Genomic DNA, 8,381 nt, shown 5'->3' on the forward strand with positions numbered 1-8,381 from the left:
TGGAAAGCAATCATTGAGATGGATCCCTACTCTAATTCGAATGTACAGAAGCAGAAAAATATTAAACTTCACACCGAATGTTACGACGGCTTTTGTACTTTCACCGTTGATTCCCAATGCCATGGCGTGAAGCTTGGTTTAATTCTTTTTTCGACCCCGTAAGGAACTTGATTTCCTTCACTTTCTCGTAGATGCTGTATGAAAACAAAAAAGCCTCGTTGCAGAAGCATGAACACAAGGACATGCTTGAATTTAAATAAAATCGAATTTGATTATAATTCATGGTCATGTGAAAAGTATATGAGTACAATAACACTCCAAATACCAAGCCTGAAAATAAGTTGGAACGATAACTTCTAGCTGTCATAGCTCAGCTATTTTTCAAGGAATCTCAATAAATTTTACACCCTCGAATTTTGTGAAGTTCGTAGATTGATTCAAAAACTTTGTAGGAGACGATTGGTAAAGGAAAATAAATGAAAATTTGATTTTTCCCGTTCCAGGTTTTTTTTCAAGCTCAAAATATTCCCTATCTGCATTTATGCGACATCTGCATCGCGAATCGAATATTGACAACTTCAACTTTACCGAATTATAACTTTGTTGTTAGTCAACCGATCTTCAAAATTTGTTCACCATTGGAAAGGTACTACTTCCATAAATAGAATGCACTGAAAAAAACCGACAATTCCAGGCAATTCCAGGCAATGAAAGAGCCGATAGTTTAGCCAAACGTGGTGCTATTGAGGGTGAAATTTATGAGAGACCGATTGCTTTCAACGAATTCTATAGCGCGTCCCGCCAAAGAACACTTGCCAGCTGGCAAGCTTCTTGGGATAAAGATGATCTAGGTCGGTGGATGCACTCAATTATTCCTAAAATATCGACAAAGGCATGGTTTAGGGGACTGGATGTGAGTAGGGACTTCGTTCGTGTGATGTCCAGACTCATGTCCAATCACTACACGTTAGATGCACATCTCCTTCGAATTGGACTTTCCGAGATTAATCATTGTGCTTGTGGCGAAGGTTACCGCGAAATTGACCATGTTGATTGGACATGCGACATCTCAACTAATAAATTCCTTGCGTACCCAAGGCAGACTATCCAATGTTCCAGTTCGAGACATTCCTTATATGAAACTTCTTTATCATTCCATTTAGTCCATTGGAGTTCCGATTCAAATTTTATTTTATGTTAGACTGTTTTCTCTTCCATGAGTTCAACCAATAGCCAGCTATCTTATATTGAATAAAAGTGATGAACTGATACAAACAAACCTGAAATAGGTATAAGATCATGCACAAAATAAATGTATTTCATTTAATGTAATTTATAATAGCAACTAGTTTGATAAAAACAGTGTTTAGATTAACTAATGAATACCAACATACTAATATGATATTCGAAATGTATTAGGTTTAAAGTACTATGTATTGTGGATGCCACGGCAAAGAAAAACTTATCTATATTGCCTCTGAAATTAACGTATTTATGAAAAAAAAATCACTAGCAATCGAATGATGTGTAAAAATATATAGGTCATCGCTTTGAATTTCGAAATATTTACGATCATTGTAAAAAAGTCTCACCTTTTCTGAGGTCATCTATCTACATTTTTAATTATAACTTTGGGTAGACAACCCTATTTTTCGGGTTTTTTCAGTGCATTCTATTTATGGAAGTAATACCTTTCCAATGGTGAACAAATTTCGAAAATCGGTTGACTAACAACAAAGTTATAACTCGGTAAAGTTGAAGTTGTCAATATCCGATTCACGATGCAGATACCGCATAATTGCAGATAGGGCATATTTTGAGCTTGAAAAAAAACTTGGAACGGGAAAAATCAGATTTTCATTAGTTTTTCCTAATCGATCGTCAATAATGATATACTCAAAATAATCTACAAATACGAAAATTGATGGTATATAATTTATAGAAATTGGTCAAGTAACAACTGAGCTATGATAGCTCAAAGTTACCGTGAGAGAGAGAGAGAGAGAGAGAGAGAGAGAGATTGAAATCAAAAAGTGTGATATAGATTATTAGGGTTGTACTTAGGCTTACCACCTGGCAGTGTCGGGCCAAGTAGTAGCTGCCGGACTACCGGTGACTTTTGAAGATTCATATCGTTTCAACGAGAGACGCTTAGCTATCAATCAGTGCCCTAAGAAAACCTTTAGATGATGAGTGGGGATGGGAAAGCATGAAAAATCGTACGTCAAAGATAGAAGTCGAGCTTGCTAACTTTCTCTTAGAATTGTTCCTAGTACGTTATACATCATTTATCATCAGTGAAATGAAAAAAAAACTCATCAAATAGATGCTATTTATACTGATTTATCAGCTGCATTTGCATCCTAGCAAAACTTGAGCGTATCGGTTTCCAGGGATTGTTCCTTGACTGGATAAAGTCGTATCTGATTGGCCGCGAAGTGTCGGTAAAAATTGGAGACATCACTTCTCAATCCTTTGCTATTACATCTGACGTACCACAAGGAAGTCACTTTGAACCCCCTATGTTTCTAATTTACATTAATGACGTAAATCTCACGTTGAAGTGCTCTAAGCTCTCATACGTAGACGAATATACAAGCAACTCGGTTTTATCTTCCGAATGATGAAGTCGTACAGAAACATCAACTGCTTAAAAGCATTATTAGTTAGCCTTTGTTCGCTATGTACTCGAGTTCTCGGCAGCAGTCGGGTCACCTTATTACCGTAATGGAGTACAATGCATTGAACCAGTGCAGCATAAATTTGTCCGGTTTGCTCCACATCAACTGTCTTGGAGAGACCATTAAAATCTTCCTAGATATTAACACAGATGTAATCTAATTGGACTTGAGCTTCTTAGCGATCCACGCAACGTCCCTAAAGCAATGTTTATTTCCGATTTGATACTTGGTCATGTAGACTGTCCTGATCTTCACGGACAAATGGATATAAACATCCGACGCAGAACTCGCCGGAGCAACTCTTTCCTCGTCATCCAGTTTACTAGAACAAATTACGCGAAGAATGAACCTCTGTCTGGTATGGCTCGCATATTAATCGGTGTTATACAATATTCGATTTTAATCTATCTCGTGTCACTCTCAAACGTTTATGCAATGTAATGTAGTTCATGTTTGTATGTTAAGTATAGCTTGTATTAGTTTTAACTAAAGTGTATCATTTGGATTTTGTATTAAGGAGTGTATCGATAAGTAGTTAGAAACATTCAAACAGTTATTACTCTGAAATGACTTAACTTTTTGCAGTGTGTTTTGCGGTGACATGTTTCCTCGTTTCAATGATGAGTCGAATTGATCCGGAAACGCGAAAGAAAATTCTGCACACTTGGTGCTGAATTGCAAAACGGGTGAAGGTGCACCACACCAGTGTCAAAAATATTATCGAGAAGTTCGGTAAAACCCTTTCCATGAAGGATTTGCCCCGATCCGGTAGGAAAACGGGCCCCAGCCAGCCCGGCCTGGTTTCAGTACATCAGGAAAAACCCATCGGCGTCGACGCGGGATTTGACCAAGCAGTTCAACACCAGCATCGGGATGATTCAACGGATCAAAGTTCGGAACTCCCTGAAAACGTACAAGAAACAGAAGGTGCCGAACAAGTCCCTGGTACAGCAAGATCAGGCCAAAACAAGAGCGCGAAAACTGTATAACCGGATTCTACAGAATAAAGACGGATGCATCCTGATCGACGACGAAACCTACGCCAAGGAAGACTCTCGAGCGCTGCCCGGACCGCAATATTATACGAAATCGGTGTACCAGGACCTGGACGACGCTGACACTACGGTGGCGATGAAAAAGTTTGGGCAGAAGGTGTTGGTCTGGCAAACAATTTGTACCTGTGGTGTGCGGTCGTCGATTTTCTTCACGAAGGGCACAATTAACGCCAAGGTGTACGAGGAAGAATGTTTGAAGAAGAGGCCACTGCCACTGTACAGAAAGCATAAGGCTCCTCATCTCTTCTGGCTGGATTTGGCTTCAGCCCACAACGCCAACTCCGTTCTACAGTGGTTGTCAAAAAATAATGTACAATTCGTGGAAAAGGACATCAACCCACCGATGTGCCCGGATCTTCGGCCAATTGAAAGGTATTGGGCAATTGTCAAGCGCACTTTCGGAAGGAAGGTACAGTGTCCCAAAACATACAGGAGTTCAAAAAAAAAACTGGACAGCTGCCACCAAGAAAGTCACAAATGTAACTGTGCAGAATTTAATTAAGAATATCAAGTCCAAAGTGCGAGCGTTTCACAGAAACTAGAATTTTCGTCAATATAATCAGTGAAATGCATAAAAATGTAATTTTTCTACAATATATCGAAAACTGATGTCAAAATATGTTTTTTTTTCGCTTTTTTATTCAATAATCAATGTTGCTAACTACTTTTCGATACACTCCTTATCTGTTGGTACTAAAATATGAGGAGGTTTTGCGCCCTTTTGAGTAAGTACTAGTAGTTGGTCAACTCAAGAGATCTCCAATAAATAATAAACAATTTCTGAAGCTGTTTTTCCAATAAAAGTCTACTATATTCTATATTGCATCTAGGCTAATCCTTATTATATTCACTTATGTACTTCTGGTATTTGAGGTATTGTAGAAGGGTTAAAAAAACAGAATCCATGAGTTGGATTTCAAACTTATGTAGATGAATGTTTCATCATATTTAAATTCCAATAAATTAAATACTTCCTGTTTAGATGTACATTGTAATTTCCTCTATCCCGAAGAAGCAATGTAAATATCGTTGTTGTTTTGTGTCATGTCAATATTCTGTGTTGTTACGCCGGAGCTCTTTCATTAATTCAGTGATAAATTGCGATAACGATCTTGTCGAATTGTTTCTCTCTTGCTTATACATTTAACAAAGCAAAGAGTTTGGAAACATGACAATTCAGTGGGAATCAGCATTAAAATTTTATCAGGCGAGAGAGATAAAACGGCGACTTTACTCCCCATACTCGCCATGGACTTTACTGGGGTTTTGGCCTCTTTTGAGTTAGCCCTACTTTCAGAAATCGCAAAAATAATTTGGGGTTAGTTCAGTAAAATTTGAAAAAAAATATCAAGTCGGGTCTGTCCCTTATGGAAAGTAATCGCATAGCTGTCTCACGCATAGCATGCTACGATGGGACCGATATGCGAGTATCTTTTCGTTCGTTATTAAATTATTATCATCATAGTGGCGGAATAAGAATATTTGAAAAGAACATATCTCGCCTGCAAACGATCGCAGACGAGTAACTTAACCACGGTATGAATGCCCTTTTGAAGTAGTTTCATATGTGAGTGGTCTCATAAGCACCTTTCTGCGCCTTTCGATAACTGACAAGTGGTGTAATGATGCCTTTCTCATGTATAATATTGTGCTGTTCTATTTTAATTTTTTTTTTAAGCTCGATGAACTGAGTCGAGTGATATAAGACACTTGGCCCTCCGGGCCAATTTTTACTACTCGGTTTTTCAAGTGATTGCATAACCTTTCTATATGAGAAAGACAAAAAGGCACTAAAAGTGATTGTAAAATTGTTATTGTTATTCAATAATTCATTCTGAATGTTGATTAAAGAAACAAAGTTCTTGTTTTAATTCCAGTTGTTTGATTTTCGATAAAAACAATTATTCGATAATAAACGAACCAAGTGAAATTCTGCACATCAGTTTCTTTTGTATATGAAATTGTAGCGAAACAGGGTATTATTTTTAAATTTGTTGCATAATACCACTTTGTGATAGGATAATTAATCACACATGTAAATAAATATTATTTACAGTTTTCATTGATCGCATGCAGCTCCGATGCAAATATCCTTTCAAATAAACTTGAATCTATTGAAATTCTTTCTTTTTTTCGGGGGCATATTGCGTAAGGTAGCTATGATTTGGCTCTACCTCAGCACCGTACTCAACAAAAATCACACACCGGTAACAGACATACTGTCACAATAATCGCTCTTGGTCACCCTAGAAATGAAGTAGCGCCAAAAGGTTGTGACAGTGACAGTTTATATTATACGAATCACACTAGCAAATATTTCTTATTATACTTTCTCCTTTGATTGAATCAGGAACATATCGTTAGAAACATTACCAGCAAATTGAGTTTGAAAGTGTTTATATTATCGGTTTAAAAACCAAAGCGCCAAGGCAAGATAAAATACTCAAAATTGTAGGTACAATGATGTAGCATTGATTTCGAATAATAAAATAAAATTATACAGTTGAAGCTGATCAACACCCAACTGAAATATCGAGTATAGATCTGCTATCAGAATTCAATACGTGTCCCGCCCTGCTGATTCTGTTTCCTTCAAAACGGTTGCAAGAAGCCGGACTCAAGTGTTCTCGGTGCCGATGGACTCGCTTGTGTTTTCAAAATCGAGCTTCGGTGTTGGTTTTTTTTTTTTTTTACTGCGCGTTCGAAATCGAACACTACACACAACGTACTTCGTTCGTAGAGACGGTATTATGCTTTGTTCTACCGCATGTAGAACTGGTGCACATTATAAGAAGGTTTGAAATTTTGGACGCACCTTCTAATTTCGGAGCCAGAAGTCTGATCCGGATAAAACTCAGCAATTATGTATAAAATCATGAGTCCTTCATTTTTTTCCTAAGTTTGTTAAAATCGACCAAGCCATCGCTGAATTCGTTTCATTTTAGAGTTTGTGATCACTATTTCCGGTGTTTTAGGAACCGGAAGTCGGGGACTGCTATAGCCGGAATGGATACATTTGGCCATCAACTAACGGAGCCTATCGATTGGAAATTATTTGGGCCCAAAGTAAGTATAAGTATAAGTATAAGTATAAGTATAAGTATAAGTATAAGTATAAGTATAAGTATAAGTATAAGTATAAGTATAAGTATAAGTATAAGTATAAGTATAAGTATAAGTATAAGTATAAGTATAAGTATAAGTATAAGTATAAGTATAAGTATAAGTATAAGTATAAGTATAAGTATAAGTATAAGTATAAGTATAAGTATAAGTATAAGTATAAGTATAAGTATAAGTATAAGTATAAGTATAAGTATAAGTATAAGTATAAGTATAAGTATAAGTATAAGTATAAGTATAAGTATAAGTATAAGTATAAGTATAAGTATAAGTATAAGTATAAGTATAAGTATAAGTATAAGTATAAGTATAAGTATAAGTATAAGTATAAGTATAAGTATAAGTATAAGTATAAGTATAAGTATAAGTATAAGTATAAGTATAAGTATAAGTATAAGTATAAGTATAAGTATAAGTATAAGTATAAGTATAAGTATAAGTATAAGTATAAGTATAAGTATAAGTATAAGTATAAGTATAAGTATAAGTATAAGTATAAGTATAAGTATAAGTATAAGTATAAGTATAAGTATAAGTATAAGTATAAGTATAAGTATAAGTATAAGTATAAGTATAAGTATAAGTATAAGTATAAGTATAAGTATAAGTATAAGTATAAGTATAAGTATAAGTATAAGTATAAGTATAAGTATAAGTATAAGTATAAGTATAAGTATAAGTATAAGTATAAGTATAAGTATAAGTATAAGTATAAGTATAAGTATAAGTATAAGTATAAGTATAAGTATAAGTATAAGTATAAGTATAAGTATAAGTATAAGTATAAGTATAAGTATAAGTATAAGTATAAGTATAAGTATAAGTATAAGTATAAGTATAAGTATAAGTATAAGTATAAGTATAAGTATAAGTATAAGTATAAGTATAAGTATAAGTATAAGTATAAGTATAAGTATAAGTATAAGTATAAGTATAAGTATAAGTATAAGTATAAGTATAAGTATAAGTATAAGTATAAGTATAAGTATAAGTATAAGTATAAGTATAAGTATAAGTATAAGTATAAGTATAAGTATAAGTATAAGTATAAGTATAAGTATAGGTATAAGTATAAGTATAAGTATAAGTATAAGTATTAGTATACCATGTATAAGTTGTGTCTATGAATATGCTTGTGTGAACGTTCCTCACACGGATTTCGAAATATTGGAACCTAGTATCAAGAATCATCAAGTCGAATCATCGATTCAATCTTCTGCAATAACTGTCAAGATCCCGGGTAGAAGTAATCCAATCGAAAACCAACAACAAATTTTTATTATTAAACCCAAACATGTCTATGGCAGAAATTAACATTATTTAGTTTGAAATAAGAGTTAAAATATCAAAAATGATAACAAAGTCTGCATGAGAAAATAGCAACAAAATATAAAATTTTGTCATTGCAATAACAAAGCAAGAACGAAATATTTATAGAAGACGAACTTTTCAGTTAATTGGTATAAGCATTCATCTTATCCGATGCTGATGTAGTTTATTCTAGAGTGTTTTATTTGAAGAT

The sequence above is a fragment of the Malaya genurostris genome, chromosome 3, assembly GCF_030247185.1.
Source record: "Malaya genurostris strain Urasoe2022 chromosome 3, Malgen_1.1, whole genome shotgun sequence".
NCBI classification, from domain to species: domain Eukaryota; kingdom Metazoa; phylum Arthropoda; class Insecta; order Diptera; family Culicidae; genus Malaya; species Malaya genurostris.